Raw genomic sequence first — 25,509 nt, forward strand, 5'->3', positions numbered from 1 at the left:
TTCACCAGTCAGACCTGCAGCCAAACCTGATTTTTCCTCTGCTCTGTGCAGTCGCTCGGTGAATCGCGATTGTAACGTAGAATTCACCTTTTAGGCTCCAGCGCTGCTCCCGTCATACTGGATGAACGTCCTGGGCCCATCAGCTGAAAACATGATACTTTTCATGCACCATTTCCATTCCAATACCGCCACATAGTTCCGAGGTAATGCTGCCATATAAAGCCCACATAATACCGCCCTGCAGAGCTGAAAACTAGTATTAATTCTCCATGTTCCATCAACTACGCTAAAAATGGATGTTGCCCACAGAGTAGATTGTAGAAACTTCTACCAGACATTTAACTTCCATACTGCCACATAGTGCTATGATAATGCTGCTGTATACAGTCCACCGCCCTACGGTGCTCAAATACTAGATAATAATCAACAATCAGCAGCTTTTGCATTGGACTTTTTCGGCAAAATAGTTTCCACTTTGCCTTTTTTCCCCATAGCGCCATATAGTACCAAAATAGTGATGCCATGTACAGATCAAATAATACCAACCTATAGTGCTGAAATAATAATAAACCATCATCTGCTCCATCAACTACTTTTACATTGTACTTTGCCCACAAAATAGCCTCATTGCACATATCACTGCATTACAATACTGACATATCAAGCCATAATAAGGCTGTCATATAGAAACCACATAATACCGCCATGGAGTGCTGAAATATTGTGCAGGCAGCAAGCACTATGCAGCAGCATTACTCCGAGAAATCATCAGCTGCTCCATTAATCACTGGGGTATTGGGTTCTGCCTACTAAGCTGCCCCTTACTCATATTTCATCTCCACTATAGTACCACCACATAGTGCCAAGATAATACTGCTATATACTACCCACAATTCTTCACTATTAGACAATTTGCTGCTGAGCCATTTGATTTTGCCACAGAAAATAGATTAATTTTGCATTTTATTTTCCATAACTCCATAAATTACTGAGATAATGCTGTAACATACATCCCAAATAATACCACCTTACAGTGAACAAGTAATAGTAAACCATCAGCTGCTCCGCCAACTGCTTGCGCATTGGAGCCACAGATTACTGCCATGCAAAGCTTAAATACTATGTTTAATTAAATGTAATACTCTGCTGAAAAGCTCACATAATACCGCCATGAGGTTCCCTCATAATAATACAACTGATATAATACTACCATATACCTCTAATCATTTCCTGGAGTTTTTAGTTTAGCGTTGCCCCTGGGGAATCGCCCTAAACCCCATATTCATGAGCCGCTTTGGAGGCTGCAGATCGGGGAGTTTCTTACATCGTTGGTTACGACTTCTGTCACTGAGTTCAAGGAGCGGCTGTCACTGTATAACAGGGGTACATTGTGTGCATGGACCCTGTAGGGCGGGCATAATGCCCTCCTGTGCAGGTAATTTCCTCTTGTGCGACGCGTTGGCAGCTCGTGAATGACATTTAATGAGCACAAATGAATTATTTTTCTATTTAAGAAGCAGAAAACGAGGTGGTCCCGCTGCGCCGCGGAGCGTTCCCCCAACAAGCTCAAATCAACAGTAAATAGAAATCCTTACGTCGTCCTCTTCTGTTGAGACGTCCACTTTTCAGCAGTTTCACAGTCAGGCGGCACAATTATGAGAATTCAGCATCTGAGGGTTTGATTGATAGGTCTAAAAATGCAGAAAAAAAACAGAAATCTCACAAATCGTTCATATTGGCGTTTTAATGTTTTCTGGTGTTAAGCAAGTATTGTATGGAGGTGGTAATGAAACACTGTATGGCGGTGGTAATGAGTATGACACATTATATGGCAGTAGTAATGACACACTGTATGGCGGTGAAAATGACACATTGTATGGCGGTGGTAATGAGTATGACACATTATATGGCAGTTGTAATGACACTGTATGGCGGTGATAATGACACATTGTATGGCAGTGGTAATGAAACACTGTATGGCGGTGGTAATGAGTATGACACATTATATGGCAGTGGTAATGACACTGTATGGCGGTGATAATGACACATTGTATGGCAGTGGTAATGAAACACTGTATGGCGGTGGTAATGAGTATGACACATTATATGGCAGTAGTAATGACACACTGTATGGCGGTGAAAATGACACATTGTATGACGGTGGTAATGAGTATGACACATTATATGGCAGTGGTAATGACACTGTATGGCGGTGATAATGACACATTGTATGGCAGTGGTAATGAAACACTGTATGGCGGTGGTAATGAGTATGACACATTATATGGCGGTGGTAATGACACACTGGCGGGGGTAATGACACATTGGCGGTGGTAATGACACTGTATGGTGATGGTAATGACACACTGTATGGTGGTGGTAATGAGTATGACACATTGTATGGTGGTGGTAATGACACATTGTATGGAGGTGGTAATGAAACACTGTATGGCGGTGGTAATGACACACTGGCGGTGGTAATGTCACAATGTATGGTGGTGGTAATGACACACTGTATGGCGGTGGTAATGACACACTGTGTGTTATGAATGAGTCACCGTAGGAGGCAAAAGCAGAAATACAAGCTAAGTCCAGAAAACCAGAGAAGTTGGCAACTATCAGATTGCAGACCCCTGAACCTATCAACACAACTAGCAGTAGCCGTGGGGGGTTCCTACGAAGCCCTAGACCCCTCGATCACAGCCGGAGAATTACATAGGCCTAAAGAAAGAAAGGGGAAATCTAAACTGCCCCAGAGCAGACCCCAAAGCAATAGGCAGCCCCCAACATATAATGACGGTGAAGCAAGATGAAAATACTAACACAGACAGAAAGATAGACGGGGCCCAAAACTACCTAGATAGGAAAGGACAGGAAGGCTGCTGTCTGCAATCTGCCAAAACCCTATCAAAGACAAAAGCCAACAAGCTGATATGAAAAAGGCCCTGAAGCAGCTAGGCTTCAAAAACTAAATCAGCACTCAGGTATTTTCAGAAGACAGAGCTAAATGAATTCAGCACACCCCAGCAGGGAATGGCAGAAATCCAGAAAAACAAAGCAAAAACAAAGTCAAAGCACAAAAGCAAAAGGCCGAGCAGCAAACTTAGCTTTACAGGAGCAGGAATTCAGACTGGTCTCCAAGGATCCCACAGAGAAAATCACCCGCAGGGCAGAAGGGCGTCGGCAGCCTTATATCCAGTCAGTAACTCCACTCAGCCAGTCATCATCATCAGCCTCAGGTGTTTGATAATCAGGCTCACTACCTTTCTTTACCAGAAGAGGGAGTTCCTCGGGCCTCAGTAATGAAGGGGAAAATGAACTCACAACAGTGGTGGTAATGACACACTGTATGGAGGTGGTAATGACACACTGTATGGAGGTGGTAATGACACACTGTATGGAGGTGGTAATGAGTATGACATATTGTATGGAGGTGGTAATGACACATTGTATGAAGGTGGTAATGAAACACTGTATGGCGGTGATAATGACACATTGTATGGTGGTGATAATGAAGCACTGTATGGTGGTGGTAATGAGTATGACACATTGTATGGCGGTGATAATGACACACTGGCGGTGGTAATGACACATTGTATGGAGGTGTTAATGAAACACTGTATGGCGGTGGTAATGACACACTGTATGGCGGTGGTAATGACACACTGCATGGCGGTGGTAATGACACACTGTATGGTGGTGGTAATGAGTATGACACATTATGGCGGTGGTAATGACATTGTATGGCGGTGGTAATGACACACTGTATGGCGGTGATAATGAGACACTGTATGGTGGTGGTAATGAGACACTATGGCGGTGGTAATGACACACTGTATGGCGGTGGTAATGACACACTGTATGGTGGTGATAATGACACACTGTATGGCGGTGGTATTGAGTATGAAGAAGAAGAAGTAAGCAGGCTCCTTGCATCTTCTCGCCCAACCACTTGCACCAGTGACCCATTTCCGTCACATCTCCTCCAGTCCCTTTCCCCTGCTGTGACCCCTCACCTAACTAAAATATTTAACCTCTCTCTCTCTCTTCTGGTATTTTTCCCTCCTCATTTAAGCATGCCATCATACATCCACTACTTAAAAAACCATCCCTCGACCAAAACTGTGCCGCTAACTATAGACCTGTCTCTAATCTTCCCTTCATCTCTAAACTCCTGGAACGCCTGGTCCACTCCTGTCTTATCCGCTATCTCTCAGAAAACTCTGTTCTCGACCCTCTCCAATCCGGTTTCCGCTCTTTACACTCCACTGAAACTGCCCTCACTAAAGTCTCTAATGATCTACTAACAGCTAAATCTAACGGTCATTACTCCATGCTAATTCTCCTGGATCTCTCTGCAGCATTCGACACTGTGGATCGTCAGCTCCTCCTCACTATGCTCCGTTCCATTGGCCTCAAGGACACCGTTCTCTTGTGGTTCTCCTCCTATCTCTCTGACCGCTCCTTTACTGTATCTTTTGCCGGTTCCTCCTCCACTCACCTTCCCCTTACTGTTGGGGTTCCTCAAGGATCGGTTCTAGGCCCCCTCCTCTTCTCCTTGTACACTGCCCCTATTGGTCAAACAATCAGTAGTTTTGGTTCCAGTACCATCTCTATGCTGATGACACCCAATTATACGCTTCTTCTCCTGACATCACGCCAGCCTTTCTAGAAAACACTGGCGATTGTCTAAACGCTGTGTCTAATATCATGTCCTCACTATATCTGAAACTGAACCTGTCAAAGACTGAACTCCTGGTGTTTCCTCCCGCTACTAATGTACCTATACCCGACATTGCCATTTCCGTGTGTGGTTCCACTATTACTCCCCAGCAACATGCCCGCTGTCTTGGGGTCATACTTGATTCCGAGCTTTCCTTTGCCCCCCACATTCGATCACTGGCTCTCTCTTGCTATCTGCACCTCAAAAACATTTCTAGAATTCGACCTTTTCTTACTTTTGACTCTGCAAAAACTCTTACTGTTTCTCTTATTCATTCTCGACTGGACTATTGTAACTCTCTTCTAATCGGTCTCCCTCTTACCAAAGTCTCCTCCCTCCAATCTGTCTTGAATGCTGCAGCCAGGATCATATTCCTCACCAATCGTTACACCGATGCCTCTACCTTGTGCCAGTCATTACACTGGCTACCCATCCACTCCAGAATTCAGTATAAACTTATTACCCTCACCCACAAATCCCTCCATGGCTCAGCACCACCCTACATCTCCTCCCTTGTTTCAGTATACCACCCTACCCGCGCCCTCCATTCTACTGATGACCTGAGGTTAACATCCTCAATAATCAGAACCTCCCACTCCCGTCTCCAAGACTTTACACGTGCTGCGCCAATTCTTTGGAATGCAATTCCCAGGTCAATACGATTAATCCCCAATCCCCACAATTTTAAGCGTGCCCTGAAAACGCATTTATTCAGACTGGCCTACCGCCTCAACATATTAACCTAATCTATCCCTGTGTGGCAGAGCCAAAAGTTTTACCATAACCAGGTTCCCCACATCATGTTCCCACATGCTTTATACATCCATTAGCCCTCTGTGTCTGTACTGTTACACACTTAACATTATGGCTGGTCCATACAATCAGGGCAACTGTTACCACCCACCTTTCGTGTCTACCTCTTTCCTCATAGACTGTAAGCTTGCGAGCAGGGCCCTCACTCCTCTTGGTATCTGTTATGATCTATGTGACTATTGTTATGCTGTAATGTCTATTGTCTGTACAAGTCCCCTCTGAAATGTAAAGTGCTGTGGAATATGTCGGCGCTATAGAAATAAAATTTATTATTATTATTGTATGGTGGTGGTAATGACACATTGTATGGAGATGGTAATGAAACACTGTATGGCGGTGGTAATGACACTGGCGATGGTAATGACACACTGGCGGTGGTAATGTCACAATGTATGGTGGTGGTAATGACACATTGTATGGAGGTGGTAATGACACATTGTATGGAGGTGGTAATGACACACTGTATGGAGGTGGTAATGAAACACTGTATGGCGGTGGTAATGAGTATGACACATTGTATGGCGGTGATAATGACACATTGTATGGAGGGGTTAATGACACACTGTATGGCGGTGGTAATGACACACTGTATGGTGGTGGTAATGAGTATGACACATTATGGCGGTGGTAATGACATTGTATGGAGGTGGTAATGACACACTGTATGGCGGTGGTAATGAGACACTGTATGGCGGTGGTAATGAGGCACTGTATGGTGGTGGTAATGAGACACTGTATGGCGGTGGTAATGACACACTGTATGGCGGTGGTAATGACACACTGTATGGCGGTGGTAATGACACACTGTATGGTGGTGATAATGACACATTGTATTGTGGTGATAATGACACACTGTATGGTGGTGGTAATGAGTATGACACATTATGGCGGTGGTAATGACATTGTATGGCGGTGGTAATGACACACTGTATGGTGGTGATAATGACACACTGTATGGCGGTGGTAATGAGTGACACATTGTATGGTGGAGATAATGACACATTGTATGGAGGTGGTAATGAAACACTGTATGGCGGTGGTAATGACACACTGTATGGCGGTGGTAATGAGTATGACACATTGTATGGCGGTGGTAATGACACACTGTATGGCGTTGATAATGACACATTGTATTGTGGTGATAATGACACACTGTATGGTGGTGGTAGTAATGAGTATGACACATTGTATGGCGGTGATAATGACACACTGGCGGTGGTAATGACACATTGTATGGAGGTGGTAATGAAACACTGTATGGTGGTGGTAATGAGTATGACACATTATGGTGGTGGTAATGACACATTGTATGGAGGTGGTAATGACACACTGTATGGTGGTGGTAATGAGACACTGTATGGCGGTGGTAATGACACATTGTATTGTGGTGATAATAACACACTGTATGGTGGTGGTAATGAGTATGACACATTGTATGGTGGTGATAATGACACATTGTATGGAGGTGGTAATGAAACCCTGTATGGCGGTGGTAATGACACACTGTATGGCGGTGGTAATGACACACTGTATGGTGGAGGTAATGACACACTGTATGGTGGTGGTAATGAGTATGGCACATTGTATGGCGGTGGTAATGACACATTGTATGGAGGTGGTAATGACACACTGTATGGCGGTGGTAATGAGACACTGTATGGTGGTGGTAATGAGTATGACACATTGTATGGCGGTGGTAATGACACATTGTATGGGGGTGGTAATGACACACTGTATGGCGGTGGTAATGAGACACTGTATGGTTGTGGTAATGAGTATGACACATTGTATGGCGGTGGTAATGACACACTGTATGGCGGTGGTAATGAGACACTGTATGGTGGTGGTGATGAGACACTGTATGGCGGTGGTGATGAGACACCGGATGGTGTTGATAATGAGACACTATATGATTGTGGTAATGTAACATTGTATGGCGGTGGTGATGAGACATTGTATGGTGGTAATCAGACACTGTATGGTGGTTGTACTGTAACATTGTATGGTGGTGGTAATGAGACATTGCATGGCGGAGGTCAGGCTCTTTATGGCAGTGGTAATAAGGCACTGTGCTGTATTGCGGCGCCCCGGTATTCAGATACTGTGTGGTGGAACAATCAGGTACTGTAAAGCAATTGTAATCAGATATTGTATAGTGGTGGTAATCAGGCTCTGTATGGTGGTGGCAATAAGGCACTGTACAGCGGTGGTATTCAGATGCTTTATGACAGTGGTAATTAGACACTGTATAGCAGTGGTATTCAGACATTGTAAGGCGGTGCTATGCGGTCATTGTATGACTTTGGCATTCAGACACTGCATAGCGGTAGTATTTAGATACTGTTTGGCGGTGATAATCAGACAATGTATAGTGTTGATAATCAGACACCGTATGGCGGTAGTAATCAGACACTGGATGGCGTTGGTATTCAGACACCATGTGGCGATGGTATTTGGACACCGTATGGCGGCAGTATTTAGACACTGTATGGTGGCGGTGGTATTCAGACACCATGTGGCGATGGTGTTCAGACATCGTGTGGCGATGGTATTCAGACACCGTGTGGCGATGATATTTGGACACCATATGGCGGCAGTATTTAGACACTGTATGGTGGCGATGGTATTCAGACACTGTGTGGCGATGGAGTTCAGACATCTTGTGGCGGCAGTATTTAGACACTGTATGGCGGCAGTATTTAGACACTGTATGGCGGCAGTATTTAGACACTGTATGGTGGTGGTGATATTCAGACATTCTATTTAACGATTATTCTATTCTGCACATAAGAGCACTCAGGCTCCGCCGTGTCTCTGGGCTGCACAGGATACCAGCCATTCTGATCTTTCAGGAAAGATGATACACTTTCTAACATCTTCAAAGCTGAGCAACAAATGATGGAACTCGTGTATGTGAGTTTCCGCTCGACTGAGTCACATCTGGATTTCCTTCAGATCATATCAAACAGCTTAATTGCATCTCATGTGAACAGGGCTCCGGCTGCCGAGCTGTAATACGGTGCTGAATTATAGAAGCGTCTCCAAAACCGACTGTTTGATAATTCACAATGTTGAACCATGAAGCAGCGTGAGGGGCGGTATTATGTGAGGGGAGAGCCAGGATCGGGGTAACGGCACGCCGGATGTCTGTACAGACAGCGCTCTAATTAGCGGCTGGTTCATGGCGTCTGCAGGAGTCCACGCTCACAGGAGACCCTCCGCTTACCAGGTGATGTCAGAATCCCTGACATATCGCCCCCACTGCCCAGTGTCCGGCCCTTTAAGATTACAGCTCAGTCTGATTAATAGACACTAATTAACGACTTTACTTCCAGCAGACGCATTGCTACAGTTACGATGGGAGCAGATACATAAAAATCAGCTTTATGCAACGAGGCGACACTGGGGCAGCACACAGAGTCCCTCATTAACTAAATGTGCAGCCTACAGAGATGTGAGGAGCGGAACGAAATAAACAGGAGGCAAGATGCAGAACAGACGTGAGGCTCAAAACGGACGCGAGATGCAGAACAGACGCGAGGCTCAAAACGGACGCGAGATGCAAAACGGACGCGAGGCTCAAAACGGACGCGAGACGCAAAACGGACGCGAGGCTCAAAACGGACGCGAGGCTCAAAACAGGCGCGAGGCTCAAAACAGACGTGAGACGCAAAACGGGCGCAAGACGCAAAACGGGCGCGAGACGCAAAACGGGCACGAAACGCAAAACGGGCGTGAGACGCAAAACGGACGCGAGGCTCAAAACGGGCGCGAGACGCAAAACGGACTCGAGACACAAAACAGATGCGAGACGCAAAACGGACGCGAGACGCAAAACGGGCGCGAGACGCAAAACGGGCGCGAGGCTCAAAACGGGCGCGAGACGCAAAACGGACTCGAGACACAAAACAGATGCGAGACGCAAAACGGACGCGAGACGCAAAACGTTCGCGAGGCTCAAAACGGATGCGAGACACAAAACGGACGCGATACACAAAACGGACGCGAGACACAAAACGGACACGAGACGCAAAACAGACGCAAAACAGACGCGAGATGCAAAACGGACGCGAGACGCAAAACGTATGCGAGACACAAAACGTACGCGAGACTCAAAATGTACGCGAGACGCAAGACAGACGCGAAACGCAAAACGGACTCGAGACGCAAGACAGACGCGAAACGCAAAACGGACTCGAGACGCAAAACAGACGCGAGACACAAAACGGGCGCGAGACACAAAACAGATGTGAGACGCAAAACAGATGTGAGACGCAAAACGGACGCAAGAAGCAAAACGGATGTGAGAACGCGAAATACTGCAACTGCGAGATCCGAAAAGCAGAAAATGAGTCCAAAGATCACCCATTATTACACACAGAGCCATGAGGAAGGGGAAGGAAAGAAAGGCTGCAGCCCAGCAACACTCAGGGCAAAGTGAATGAGAATCCTGACGTCTCGTTCACACGTTGCTTCTTTGAGACTTGCAGATTTGGTGCAGATTTATATCTGCAGTGTCATTAGTTTCATCGTTTTTACTGCAGATTTCCCCCATATTAATAAGCATTTCTGCACCTAAAATGCAAGTAAAAAATGTAGCAAACATGCAGCTAAAATACTTTTTTATGCCACTACATTTTTCCTGCCGAGAAATGCAGAAATTTCTGCATCAAACACTTTACATGTGCACATGCCCTAACTCTAGTCACAACCAGAGCTGCATTCATAATACTGCACCTTACTCTGACAAATATTGAGGAGTTGTGTGTTGGTCTGACATGTTTCTTCTGATCTGTGCAGCTTTGCATTAGCGTCAGGCCAGTTGTCCCTGCTCGAGTCACACGACAATGGCAAAAACTGGACAAGAGTCTTCTTCCAATCACTTGTGTGAATATTGCAAAGTTGCTCAGCAATTCCATCTAGTCCATGGAAGTTTCTGCAACAGTTGCAATAGTTCACATCCCCAAATAGACATTTTAATGATGATGCAGTCCCGAAACTTACTATGTACAGTGAATATAAAAAAAAGTCTATGCACCCCTGTTAGAATGTTAGGTATTTGTCATGTAAAAAAAAATCCTACCAAGAAGGATAATTTCAGATATTTTTCCTTCTTTCAGGTCACCCATAATCTGTACTACAACCTGGACTAAAAGCCCGAGTTCACGCTGCCGAAAAACAGCTACAAAGCACAATGCTGCCTCCACCATGCCTCACTGTGGGGATGGTGATCTTCTGGTGATGCATGGTGTTGTCTTTGCACTTTTTGGAATTAAGGTCAAAAACTTCCCCCTTAGTCTCATCAGGCAGAACACGTTCCCCACGGGTTACTGGCCAACATAATGAAGATTTTGGAACATTTCAGATGTTTTTCTCTGTAGGAAACTGCTTTCATCTTGTCACCCTATCCCATATTCTAGACATATGAAAACTCCAGGAGAATTTTGTCACATGCAGTACACAACCAGGACTGACCAGAAATTCTACACCAGTTGTCTTCTTGTCTTTTCATCAGTTTTTGATAGCTGTCCAGTTCTAGGTAAAGTCATTGTTGTGTTAAATGGAAGCCCCTTCTTAATGGTGAGTGTCCATGGTAGATCTAATGCCCTGGAAATGGTTTTGTCCCCTTTTCCTGACAGATTACTTTCCACAGTGAGATCCTTTGCTGTGTTGTCAGCTGTTTATGGACCAAAAAATGTCAGGAAAATCCTCCTAGAGCAGCAACATTTTCTCTGGGGTTAATCAGAGTCACTGTAAATGACAGCGGCCGAGTGCTGACTACTATGTAACATGAGGTGAAATGTGATCGGCTGATTCTGAGCACAACCTCGTCCCTGATTATAAGAGGGTGCTCACACTTATGCAAACACATTTTCATTTTGTTATTTACATTTTCCCTTCAAAATGATTTGTTTGTTTCTCAGTGGATTGGTAGAGATTATGGGTGACCTTAGAGGAGGAGAAGGTCTTTAATGATTCTTCTTGCTAGGATTATGTTACAATTGCATGGCATTTTATCAGGTTTGTGTGGACTTTTTATATTCCCTATATACACCAGAATCGTGCGAGTCTCTCGCAAGTAAGTATGAGCCCGTAGATCTGCTTCCATTCTGCTTGTGGAGCTGCAAGTCCTGAGCTCAGTAGGTGTCCTCTTTTTTCCCTTCCACACTCCTTTCAGTTCTCTAGTGTGGCACCCCAGAGGGTTCAGTCGCCACAGAGGTACTGCACCTCCTCCTGAGGTGTAGTATCCCACTCCTCAGGTAAGATGGCAACACCAGACCAGAATCCAGCACGGAAACCTTAGAACAGCAGAGCACCCTCTATGGCCCCTGCTTGGTTCATGAAGGGTCCTGGGAGGTGGGTGGAGCTTAGTTTGCACTAAAGAGGGGAAAGCTGACAGGAAGTTAGAGGACGTGTATGCAGCAGCCTCCTGTGAGCTGGAGCTGCTGGCAAGGAAAGGAAGAGAAAGATCAGTTCTTCAGAAGGATGGAAAGGAAAGGACGGACCGTGAGGAGGAGAGCTGGGGACTGGAGCTAGAGCAGAGCCCTTCCCTAAGTTTAATGCGCCAAAGTCCGGGCGCCGGTATCCGAGGCTGTGTGCGATACTAATGATCCTACAGCAGAAACCGGAGGAATAGAAGTTGTGACCACTTTATTCCCACCTAAGACTTGACGACACAGCAGCAACGGGTGTGAGCCGGGACATGATTGTAAGGAGTCCCTGAAGTAGGCTACAGCTGCCTGCCATGCGAGTGGAGTTCTGAGTAACAGCAAGAAAGAGAAACTTGAGTGTAATTCATAGCTACAAGTACTTCAGATTAGCGCCAGTAAGGAGACGTTCAAAAAAGGCACACCGAAGGGAGTGCTGGAAGGGTGTACTCCATCTGCCTGGGAGTTGGCTGAGCCCCCCACCTGGAGGACAAGGCACTGAAACACAGGTGCCCGCATGCCAGAAACGTGAGTAAAGCTTTGGAACTGCAATCAGCTGTGTCTCTGCCTTCTTCCTGCATCACCTTCTCAGCACTGCTACATCTCTGTGCCTGAACCCTACACCATCTACATCAACATCTACCATCACTGCCCTGGGACTACAGCTCTGCCTGTGGAGAGCTATTACACCTCTGCTGCATCCCACCATCTGTCCAAGAGGATCTGCACTGCAGCGCTGGTCCCCCTTCTGACCAGATACCACAGGTGGCGTCATGAACTTATCCATACATAAACTTTATTCATTCCACCTATTCTACATGGACACCCAGGGCCACGAACTGGGTCACTGCCACCGCGACACATCCCCTTAAGACACCGAGTAAGAACCCCACTTGCCCTGGGGGTGATCCACTAGCATTTGTGCCTGTCTCCTTTCTATTTCAGTGGTGGATCTGCAGCTCAGGACTGTCTGTGCACAGAACTAACCTGCTCTACTCACATGGACAATGTTGCAGAGCCAGTCCTGTACTTAGGGAGCACTGCAAGTCTCAGACTACTCCTATGCTAATGGAGACACAGAGCTCAGACTACTCCTATGCTAATGGAGACACAGAGCTCAGACTACTCCTATGCTAATAAAAAACAAATCTGAACTGAGAAAAGTAAGTTAATGTGTATGCACAATGTAAGTGCATATTAACACATGACCATTAACCAGAGAAAACAAAAAGCAAAAAACACAAATATCCTGAACTAAAAAGTAAAAAATATACTGCAAATAATGCATAAAGGTAATAATAATAATAATTATAATAATAAGGGTATTTAGTAAACATAATTTTGATCAAAATAATGTACAAGCCATCCCGCCACGTCACGGCAACCCTTGTGGGACAGTCCCTACTCTAGTATTTAAAACCTTTTCACTAAAAATAAATTACTTTTTAAATACTAGAGTAGGGACTGTCCCACAAGGGTTGCCGTGACGTGGCGGGATGGCTTGTACATTATTTTGATCAAAATTATGTTTACTAAATACCCTTATTATTATTATTACCTTTATGCATTATTTGCAGTTTATTTTTTACTTTTTAGTTCAGGATATTTGTGTTTTTTGCTTTTTGTTTACTCCTATGCTAATGGAGACACAGAGCTCAGACTACTCCTATGCTAATGGAGACACAGAGCTCTGCACAGGAGCAGCAGACAGAAAATGCATCGTTATAATTTGTTCTATTTAGGCACTTGTTTCCTTTTTTTTTACATGTTGCCAATAACAAATGATTGCAATGTACAAATCCTTGAAAGCTCTTAGTGAGGAGGCAGATCTGCCGAGTGTGACATTGTTATATTACAGATGGCAGGCGGGATCTCTGTGAGTCCCCAGCGCCCCTCCAAGGTTTAGATATAATTTAACTGCATGGAAAAGCCGCCATCTAACATCTCGTTAAATATGGACGCGTTCAGTAAATCATCCGTCCCTCTCAATAACATGTAAACAGCAGTTTAATGTTCAATCCCCGACTGCTTCATCTCTGGGTCAAAGCAAATCAGCGCTATAAAATCATCTCATTCCCGGCGTCGCTCGCCCTTTAGACAAATGACTTTCCGCGGATGCTGGAGGAGATGGTCCCACAGGTGCGGAAATACAAAGCGTGACAGTAAGGGTAAATGACAGGTAGGGGGCAGCGTCGTTAATACATAGCTCTTACCTTGTTAACCAGCCCTGCCATGGTGACAGCCGCAAAGGGTCGGACGTGTCAATCTGCCTGCTCAGGATCCGGGAACAATTTCATTCCCTTACGTCATTTCTAGAGACGTGCAACCAATATGGAGTCAAATCTGGACCCCGTCTAATTAGGGGCATTTAAAGGTTCAGATATGGCGAGATATCGGGAAGCATTTAACGGTACATCAGCAGATTCTGCAATAAATGTATATCAACTAGTATCTATATTCTCCTTCTTCCTCCTTATCTGCTCCACCTTTGTGGTATGGGCCCGGATTGGGGGGTGGTCCACTGCTTACCGAGACCAGACGATGCAAAGACGAGACGGAGGCAGATTCCAATTGTAACAGGTCCGAGTTTATTGGCCGTCCGCCTGACGACCGTAGCCACACACCGCAGCACCTTTACAGCTCTCCGTATCCAAGCCCGGGTACCTTCACCTTTCCTTCAGTCGTGGTGACGTTCCTCGCGGATCTTTCGCTGGGGCTGTCTTAGACCAATCTACCGCCAGCGCTTCACCTGCCCGAGGTCGTCATCCAATCGGTACCCCCGGGGCCTCGTCTGTCCTGCGGTACGTCGTGTCAGGGCCACCCCCCTGACTGTCTTCTCCTGTCAGTCCCTTGGTTGAGCTCTCCACCGTCATCAGTCTTCTGTAGTGAGTCTCTCCACCTGAGCTCCTCCCGGGACTAACCTCCCCTGGAACCCTGTCCTGTCCTATTTATCCCCTCTCTCACTGGGAATTTCCCTCCTGGGTTCCTGTCTCCCCACCCCCCATGACTAAGCGGTTTCCTAAGCCCTAAGCTGATGTCAAGTCCTGAAGTACACTCCCCCCCTGCCATCTTGTGGTCAATTCTAGGTACTGCACTCCCTTTTCTATCTTTCCTAGTTGTTACTTTTCTGTCATTGCCAATCTCCGTCTATAGTGCACAAACCGTCCCCTCCTACTTCCAGTCAAGTCTGTCCGTCAAGTCACCTTCCCCACACCTTCTCCTCTGAGATGAGACTAGAATAAGTTTAGGCGGCGCTGCTTAGGCCTGTTTCACACTTCCGTTTTTTGACATCGGTCAAAATCCACCATTTTGAATGAATGATGGATCCGTCAAAATTATTGAAAAACGGATGCAAACGGATGCAACTGATCCATTTTTTCGACTGATCTGTCTAGCGGATCCGCCGAAAAAAGGGATCCGTTTAATCAGTTGCATCCGTTTTTTTCATCCATTTCTTTTGTCTTTTTTCACGGATCCGTCGAAACTGCAGATTTTGGAATGTAAAGGAACATGATTCGAGAGAGAGCGAGAGAAAGCTTTTTTGTGCCAGAATGGATTTTGGGGTTAAATTTATGGCAGGGAAATTCTCCCGGGCATGCTCAGTTTGGAAAAAAGGGATCCGTCAACGGATTCCGTACTGGGACGGATCCGCCACCCATAGGCGTCCATTATACCAGACGACGAACGGCAACGGATCCGTCACCAGCCGCCTTTTCGACGCAGACAAAAAACATTGCTAGGGACGTTACTACTGCCTGACGGACGCCAATTTTATGACAGATCCGTCGCATGAAGGACCTAACGGAAGGCCATCCATCACAATCCGCCGCCAATACAAGTCTATGGGGAAAAGGACAGATCCGCCAGGCAAATCCGTCAGATCCGTTTTTTTCCCCAAATGGCGTATTTTGACTGATGCCAAAAAAACGGAAGTGTGAAACAGGCCTTAGGGTTAGGCCGATGTCTCTTTGGCCGGAGATCTCCCACTTTTGTTCTGAATGGGATTGTACCCCCAAAATTAGACAACCCCTACTATTTACTCTCCACCTAAAAAATGACCATTGGGGGTTGTGGTCTGTGATGATGATGATTTTCTTCGCCTTCAAATAGAAAATGTAATTGTAGATAAGTGAAATGTAATTAATCTTTTTGGGAAATGTTTGCGACTTTCTAATCAGCCTCAGGGCGCAGACAGACGGCCGTATGACCCGGACGATTATCGCAGCGCAATGCTCGGACTGGCCGGCAGCTCCACCCACCTGAGCATGTGTTTCTATGCAGGGTGAGGAGAGCCGCCGGCCAGTCTGTGCATTGTGTTGCGATCGTCGTCCGTGTTATACGGCCGTCTGGCTGCGCCCTCAGTTTCAGCCCATCACCATTTTCAAGATCTCTGCTTCCTGGCATGTAGTGATGCGACCTGGTCCGGTCCCGCTCACACCGCTGCCAGATGGCGGCTTCTCGTCTGTGAAATTGATCTTACATAAATATTTGAAGGAGTTTCTCCTCATTCTGCTCATTAGGTGTAAACCGTACAGAATGATATCGCTAATTAGCAGTCGCTTTGTGCAGAGAAGTCTTAACAAATGGAAATTACCCGACAAGCGAAAGAATAAGACGAGCGGATCTATATATATAATGAATATAAACAAGATCCATATTTAGAAGATCAGACTTGGGAATTGCGCGGCTCGAATGGAGAAATGCCGTGCTTGTTGGTGTTGACGTCTCTCAAGTCGCCTCGTTCTGAGCGCCATTTTTCGCGTCGAGCCTAGTTCACATTAGCGTAGGTAAGAGAAAGCCAGAGAAGGCGCAGAGTCTGACACCCACCGACGGGCGTCATGGCTGTAGCCTAAAGGTGCGGCGATATATGCAGAAAGCAATATGGGGGCCACAAAAACGTCACCGCCTGCAGAAACAGGGGAAAGACAAAGAAATGGTCACTGAGGCTGGATTCTTCTTGAAACAGATCTTTTCAGTCAGCGGAGCACCCAGAATAAAGGGGGCCTGAGAGCAACGTCAAACGGAGCTGATGAGGGGCCGAGAGACCCCTTTATGCGGAGAGAAAACTCCAGTGAAAGTCATCGGCAAAGAAGAAAGGACCAACTAGAGCCCCTCGCTCCAAGAGACTTTATAGCTTCCCTCTATGTTATATCCAGTCATAAAGGCTCAGAAAGAACCTGTGAGTGACATCACCCTGCGCACATGTGGAGGACAGGACGCTGCCGAGGAGAGATGCTCATTACGGCTCCATCCACTGCGCTCTTACATATGGAAATTAAGCCTACAAGTGCACTAGTATCAGTGCCTATGGATCCTTATGGCAACGGTGTCAAGATGCCTTTTAAGCCATCAGTCACACTGTAAAGTATGTTTGAATGCCTCAACAAAACTGATATATTGTGTCACTGTGTTCACTGCATGGCTATGAGCAGGGGGCATGGCTCAAGCATTCACAGAAGAACTCCCCTGCCTCGTGCACCTCTGTGTAGTGCTCCCCTGCCTTGTACACCCCTGCCTCCTGCACCTCTGTCTAGTGCTCCCCTGCCTTGTACATCCCTGCCTCCTGCACCTGTCTAGTGCTCCCCTGCCTCGTGCACCTCTGTCTAGTGCTCCCCTGCCTTGTACACCCCTGCCTCGTGCACCTCTGTCTAGTGCTCCCCTGCCTCGTGCACCTCTGTGTAGTGCTCCCCTGCCTTGTACACCCCTGCCTCCTGCACCTCTGTCTAGTGCTCCCCTGCCTTGTACATCCCTGCCTCCTGCACCTGTCTAGTGCTCCCCTGCCTCCTGCACCTCTGTCTAGTGCTCCCCTACCTTGTACACCCCTGCCTCGTGCACCTCTGTTTAATGCTCCCCTGCCTTGTACACCCCTGCCTCGTGCACCTCTGTCTAATGCTCCCCTGCCTTGTACACCTTTGTCTAGTGCTCCCCTGCCCTGTACACCCCTGCCTCGTGCACCTGTCTAGTGCTCCCCTGCCTCGTGCACCTCTGTCTAGTGCTCCCCTGCCTTGTACACCCCTGCCTTGTGCACCTCTGTGTAGTGCTCCCCTGCCTCATGCACCCCTGTCTATTGCTCCCCTGACTCTTGCACCCCTGTCTAGTGCTCCCTCACGTCATGGTCCCCTGCCTTGTGCCCCCCCCCACAGCAACCTCCTGCATCTTTCCCCCCTATCATGTGCACCATTTGCTTGTGCGTCTCTACCTCATGCACCCCTGTCTTGTGCCCACCAAAGCGTGCACCCTTGCTTCGTGCCCTCCGGCCTCTTCCTTGCTAAGTGCTTCCCTGCCTTGTGCCCCTCTGCCTTGTGCACCCCAACGTCATGACCCCCGCATTGTGCTCCCTCTACCTCGTGCACCCCCACATTGTGCCCCCTGCATCATGCCCCACTGAATTCTGTACCCCTGCCTCCAGCACTCCCAACCTGTGCACCCTTGCTTCGGGCCCTCCACCTCATACACCTCTACCTCCTGCACCCCTTCCTTGAACCCTCCTACCTCATGCACCCCTGCCTCGGGCCTCCCACCTCGTACACCCCTACCTTGTGCACCTTTACCTCCTGCTCCACCACCTCTGATCCAGCACTGAGGACAATACAATGTATCAGTGTAAAAAAGTAAATATTTAAATTACAAGCATCCTCCCATTCCTGCCACGCACTGCGCATCCATAACTGTGACACATCCATGTCACACAACACATGAGCTCGACAACAGGCTTACAGAGGATAAGATGGCAGCTTTGGCCGATGTTGTAGAACACTGGAGGCCGATGATGACTGAGGACGAGAACAATGGCGTTACCTTTATGTGAACTTTAAGCTTCTCTATGTTGAGCAGTGTCAGGACGCTGAGGCTTTTCCACTTATGTAACGTCTTTATGAAACGCGTTTCGCAGCTTTGAACTTTCCTCATTTGCATTCTGAGAGTTGCAGGTAACGTTTAGAAGGATCTTCGCTTTAGAACTGCAATAGATAAGAGCTTAAGAAAGCAGGAAAAGAGACAAGAAATGTAACCCTTGGGGGCAAATATGGAAGACCCTGAGGGGCAGTATGCTTAAATGTTGTCCCAAACATGGTCCTGAGATTCGAGGAGTGCGAGTCATGTCAATATGACCAGCGGTGGATACCGCGTCACTGATAACTGCATGCCGGCACCCCCACCCACCCAGGTATAAACATAATACAGGCTCCATGCCCAGCGCCAGGTGCACAACTACTCTCGTTTAAAGTGACTACATGTGTCACGCTAAATATCACACTGAACGTGATCATCCTCTAATCTGCAGTCTGCTACTGATGAAGGCCGGTTGAGGCCAAAACGTCTAAATATTTTGGATGCATTAAAAACCACTAAAAATATTCTAGAAGTTGAGTGCCAAGTTCTTTACTATCTATGTCAATATGGCAGACTGGCTGTTAATGAAGCCGCATTCTCTCCAGACTTGGACACTTGCAGTATTATGACCCCATTCTCAGTGCCGCACCATCTCGGCGGTTCCAGACTCTATCTCAAGGTGTTCCATTTATTTGTTGTTACATTTCAATTATTTGCAGCTGATCAAAAGAAAGCAACGTCTCCTGTCACCTCCGCTCGCCTCACACTAAATGTGGCTGATGGCGCCACCGTCTCCAGGCCTTTCTGCCACATCCCTGATGGAGCGAAGGGCGAGGACACCGTTCACACTGAGCTTCTTTGTGAACCTCACAGACATTGTACCCCTTTTTCAATTCCTAGAGAAACTGACTCGTTAGACTCTCGTTAATTACGCTCTTAGATTGCTGTGATATCTTCGTGCAAGAATTGGAAAGATTCAGGATATTACAGGGATCCTTGTTCTGACAACGTGACCAATTCCTAGTACATAGCTGGTGGCACATGATGGACCGCTTTACTCATGTCCTGAATATACAGACCCCAAATAGTCACTGACTTATCAGCAAACTGCATAAGTCGATAGTACAAGGAGTAGAAGAAAGTTTGTACTATATATTATCAAAGCAATACCCTTCACTAATTAATCAGTTCTTCTCTCCCCCCCGCCTCCTCAACTCATCATTCATTCTGTAAAAATCCATCCTGCTGAACACAAAATGGACTGCGAGATCACTGAGGGGTCACATTACAGCTGCTTATTAAAACTTATAGAGGAAGGAGGTGTAAGAGGTAGAAAGACTCAATGATTTCACTAGTGAGCTGTTTTAATATCACTCCAGAGCTGGATGCAGAGATACACATCTCAGTACTGCTGTACAATGCTGCTTTCTTGTAAGTATTTGATCTCATTCCAAAACTGTGTTCACGGCTGAATTGCTCAGTACTGTTGTATAATATCCACCTTGTTGCTTCTTTCTAGTAAGTGTTTTATCCTACACCATATATGGATTCACAGCTGCAATGCTCAATGCTGCTTTATAATGTCCATAATGCTGGTCTTGCTTTTTAGTCAGTGTTTTATCTCAACTCAGTGCTGGATTCATAACTATACTACTCATTTCTGCTGCATAATATCCATAATGCTGTTCCTTTTTAATACATTCTTGGTTTTACCCCCACAGTCGATTCACAGCTACACTGCTTAGTACGGCTGCTGCTTCCAAACATGTGCTACATAGAGACAGTAGAGCAGATATCCCTCACGTGTGCCCTGTGTGCTGTGAATGGGAGACGTTATAGCAGCTAGTCTCAACCCACAAGCTCAGAGACAACTGTAAACTATAGAGAGAGCCTGCAGAGGGGAAACATGAAAAATCTAAGATATAAGTCACATAATGACGAGGAATAGTGATATTCGTCACGTGCACACATGAACGCTTATTCTACACAGTCACCTGAAACGACGGGGACGCCATGTCTTTGGTGGCTGGTGTTTTGCAGACATCCTCTCCTTTCTGTCTAGTGGGATGATGAGCTGAATGGTGGTGGCCGGACGAGGTACTTCTGTGGTCTGCATTGATCCCAATGACGTCACTTTCTAGTGGTTCCATGACAATTGTGTACAAGATAATTGTGTACGGACAATTGTGTACAGAAAATTGTGTACAGGCCAATTGTGTCCAAGGACAATTGTGTACAAGGACAATTGTGTACAGGGCAATTGTGTACAAGGACAATTGTGTACGGGCAATTGTGTACAAGGACAATTGTGTACAAGGACAATTGTGTACAGGGCAATTGTGTCCAAGGACAATTGTGTACAGGGCAATTGTGTACAGGGCAATTGTGTACAAGGACAATTGTGTACAGACAATTGTGTACAGGGCAATTGTGTACAAGGACAATTGTGTACAAGGACAATTGTGTACGGACAATTGTGTACGGACGATTATTTACAGACAAGTATAGGGAAAACAAAAAATTAAACGTCCAAAAAAAGAAAATACTATATTCATCATTGATTTTAACGTAAGATTGCTTATTGAATAACAGTTTCAAAGCTTCTTCTATTCTTATTCTACAAATATTGCTGGTCTTGTCTATCGTGCCTGCATGTTGCTGATCGCTCGTAGATACCGCAGCTTGTCTCCTTGATTGTGATAATCAGACACTTTCACACGCAGTCGTTCAGCTAGCTGGACATACTTGCTTCGTGGATGCTCAACATTCAGTACCTCAGCATTCTGGGCTGTAAGTCTATGAATTGCCATGTCACTAATGAGTCCGTTGAACAGTTTCCACACGGTAGGATGAGCACAAAGAAAGAGTGCTTGTAAGGCGTTATGAAACCCCTCGCAGCAATTCGTGGTCTTGGGGGCAGAGGCCAAAGCGTCAGCATAATGATTCCAGACCTCTGGAGTAAACCTTGCGTTTCGAAAGCGTCCATCTACTCCTGGCCCCCTAACGTAGGTATGCTCAAAGTAGGAGAGGAGCTGATTGGTAGCATCATCATCAGGGAAGATTTGGGCTAGTTCGTCATACCTTGCACTTACTTCGGCTGGTGGGACAAACGCCAAGGAGGCCAAAGATTTTACCTTGAGATTGAACTCTCCATCCTCAGCCTCAAATTCAGCCTTTAGGCCCAGCTCATTGACCTTTCGAATAATGGACTGGCTCAGATGAAAGAAGCAGCCAGAAATCGCTGCAGCTGGAAACTCATCTTGGAAAGCTGACATTGCTGCCATCTCAAAGTCAAGAAGAATTTTCTGGGGATTTGCACCTGGCATCAACCCTTTGAGCGCCGTGATCATTCGACGATAGGTTGGACCAGTCTTGTTTGGCAGCAGGCAGTAGATCAGGGGAGGATAGGAGTTGCCGACTTTTGCATGGAGAGAATACAGCTGAAAGAACATGGTTGGCACCACCTTGAACGTTCCATCGCCAAACCATGTGTCTCCTCTTTCGAAATAAGGCAACAGTTCATTGCTACCAATGACAAGAATCCTTTGGGGGTCATCTCTTGCAGAGTCATATAAAATGATGTCGCTGTATTCCTGGGGGATAGCAAAATTGATGCTTTGAGGAGGAGCCAGCATGGTGTTTGCTCGCTGCCTGACCCGACGTGTATTTCGCTCAACGTCACTTCGCTTGGGCATTCGAGACAACACGTCATCAGACCTGTCTCGAAGAACCTGTCCAACAATGCTTCTAGTAGATGCTTGAGAGCTGATTGCTTCTTGCCTCAGAGCAGCCATTGTAGCTCTGGCTTCAGCTTGAACTGGATCTGCAGAGTGACTGTGCTCAGTCGGCTGTTTAACAATCGCGGCTCCAGATGTGTGCATGCGTGCGGGACACTTGAATTTGTTGACTTGCCTGCACCGTCATTCTTTGATGCTGTCATCACGTGTCCTGTGCAGGATATACTCGTGTCCCCCAAGCCTAAGGACATCTTTGTCTTTTTCAGACTTGCTCATAGTAAAAGTCATGGTGAAAGTTGCAAGGGGTGAGTACTGAAACCGAAAGTAAGCGTCAGTGTGAAAGTGGCCTGTACAAGTGGCCTGTACACAAATAATTGCCTTGTACACAATTGTCCGTACACAATTGCCTCTTGTACACGGTTCCATGACCTTGTACACAATTGCCCGTACACAATTGCCTTGTACACAATTGTCCGTACACAATTGCCTTGTACACAATTGTCCGTACACAATTGCCCGTACACAATTGCCTTGTACACAATTGCCTTGTACACAATTGCCTTGTACACAATCGCCTTGTACACAATCGCCTTGTACACAATTGCCTTGTACACAATTGTCATTGTACACAATTGGCCTGTACACAATTGTCTGTACACAATAGTCCGTACACAATTATCTTGTACACAATTGTCCTGTCACCCTTTCTAGTTTTCCAGTCCATGTGTTACTGTAAGACCAGAGTGGTGCGGACTCTGCGCCGTATCCCGTCATGTGGGCCGGGCCTGGGTGAAAGAAAGATTTAGAATGGAGAAGACAAGTGGAGTAATGAGATCTGATATGATCATTCCTCTTGGGTTCTTCTTAATCTGACAGGTCCTCGTTTGTGGAAGACAATAAACCGTATATTTCATTTCTCCCAATGATTGTCAGACAAATCAAATTACATGGAGCCCAGTACACCCAACATTCATCAGAAGTGGAGACGTGCGTCACATCCCATCACCATCAGACACAGAGTGACTTCACACAAAGACTTACAAATCTAAGAACATCCCCGTGATAAACGCACACAGCGATCAATGACTGCCAGACATGTGTGGCGCCCCCAGGAGTATGGTCGCCACAGTGGCTTTGCCTTCCTCCAGGGAGGGTAATGCCAGGCTTGGAAGCAGTGAAGGGTCTCTCTCGCAGTTAACCTATACATGCAACACAGCTCCACTCCAGGCCAGAAGGGGGGACTCTGAACCGGATTTGAAGGGAGGAGTGCTCTCTGAGGGCCAAGAGGAAGGAGTGGTTAGTGAGTGTGAGGAGGTCCACGTGTGCAGACGTGTGGAGAGAAGCTGGAGGTTGAGCTGAGGAAAGAGAGCTCCCTCACTGTGAGCGCATGAACTGGAGCCTGGTCTCCACGGTTGTACGGATACTAATGGCCCTGCAACAGACACCAGAGGAGTAGTAGGCTGTAAATGCCCTACCCCCATCTAAGACTTGGAGGCACAACAGCACGGAGTGAGCCAAGAGAGGAATAGCAGCTACAGCTGTCTGCCATACGAGGAGTGCCAGTAGAAGAGAATTAGGAGGAACTTCAGTGTAACTCAGTACTAGGAGTACTACACTCAAACAAGCGCTAAGAAGGAGACTGCACAGCCCATCTGCTGAGAGAGCATCCCTGAGCTGCTTCCAGGCTAGCCTGCTCCGGTACCATCTGTAATCAGGACCCTGGACTGCATTTATCAAGTAAAGGTACAGAAATTGCACCCCGCTGTGTCTTTGTCTGCTTCCTACCCTTCCGGCACTGCTACATCCCCATGCCAACTACATCTACACTGCCCTGGGACTACAGCTTCACCTGTGGGGAGCTTTTACATCTTTGCTGCACCATACCATCAGTCCCAGCGGATCTGCATGCAGCGTTGGCTTAACATCTCCCTTGCCGAACACCACAGGTGGCGTCACGAACTATTCCATTAACTACATTCCACCATTCAACTTCCCCTATTAATTGGGCGCCCAGGGCCACGGACCGGGTCACCGCTGCTGTGACACATCCCGCTGACACCGGCCCGATACCGAGTACCCCACGGCCCTGGGAGGGCGACCCACATGGGATCGCTGACTGCCTGACGCGGGATCACTGACTGCTGGACGTGGGATCGCTGACTGCCGTACGTGGTATCCGCTGACTGCCAGATGTGCAACCACTAACTGCCGGATGTGGGATCGCTGTCTGCTGGATGTAACTGAGAATCAGTACAGGATAAGTAATGTAATGAATGTATAGTTGTGCTCAAAAGTTTACACACCCCGGCAGAATTTTTGCTTTCTTGGCCTTTTTTCAGATAATATGAATGATAACTCCAAACCTTTCTCTCCACTCATGGTTAGTGGTTGGGTGAAGCTATTTATTGTCAAACTACTGTGTTTTCTGTCTTTAAATCATAGTGACAACCCAAAACATCCAAATGACCCTGATCAAAAGTTCACATACCCCATTTCTTAATGCCATGTATTTCCCCCCCTAATATCAATGACAGCTTGAAGTCTTTTGTGGTAGTTGTGGATGAGGTTCTTTATTTTCTCAGATGTAAAGCTTCCCACTCTTCTTGACAAAAAGCCCCCAGTTCCTGTAAATTCCTGGGCTGTCTAGCATGAACTGCGCGCTTGAGATCTCTCCAGAGTGGCTCAATGATATTGAGGTCAGGAGACTGAAATGGCCACTCCAGAACCTTCACTTTGTTCTGCTGTAGCAATGACAGGTTGACTTGTCCTCTGCTAGGAGGGGGCCATACTCCTGATCTAAAGCAGAGCTGCTAAAGGACTGCCAGGCAGCAGCAATAGGCATAAGGACTTCACAGGTGCCCACCTATGGACTTTTGGCTCCGGAGAGCCGAGTGGGAGCTGCTGCCTCTGCTGCTACAGCCATTGTCCAAGGAGCAGCCTCTGGGAATAGGGACAGCTCAGGAATTGCTACCTTTTT

General features: G+C 46.7%; 1 long non-coding RNA gene across 3 annotated transcripts in view; it reads right to left on the minus strand.

The window, feature by feature from the left end:
• LOC141077496 (uncharacterized) overlaps positions 1-25,509 on the minus strand; it is a 182,184-nt gene that overhangs the window by 28,471 nt on the left and 128,204 nt on the right. For all 3 annotated transcript variants that reach the window (XR_012227578.1, XR_012227579.1, XR_012227577.1), the window contains 2 exons: positions 18,763-18,923; positions 1,596-1,691 (listed from right to left, as the gene is read on the minus strand). This is a non-coding gene — a long non-coding RNA (uncharacterized lncRNA). The remainder of the gene's footprint in view (positions 1-1,595; positions 1,692-18,762; positions 18,924-25,509) is intronic.

This window comes from Dendrobates tinctorius, unplaced genomic scaffold (genome assembly GCF_039654945.1).
Source record: "Dendrobates tinctorius isolate UK_male_01 unplaced genomic scaffold, ASM3965494v1 ptg000455l, whole genome shotgun sequence".
Taxonomy (NCBI): Eukaryota; Metazoa; Chordata; class Amphibia; order Anura; family Dendrobatidae; genus Dendrobates; species Dendrobates tinctorius.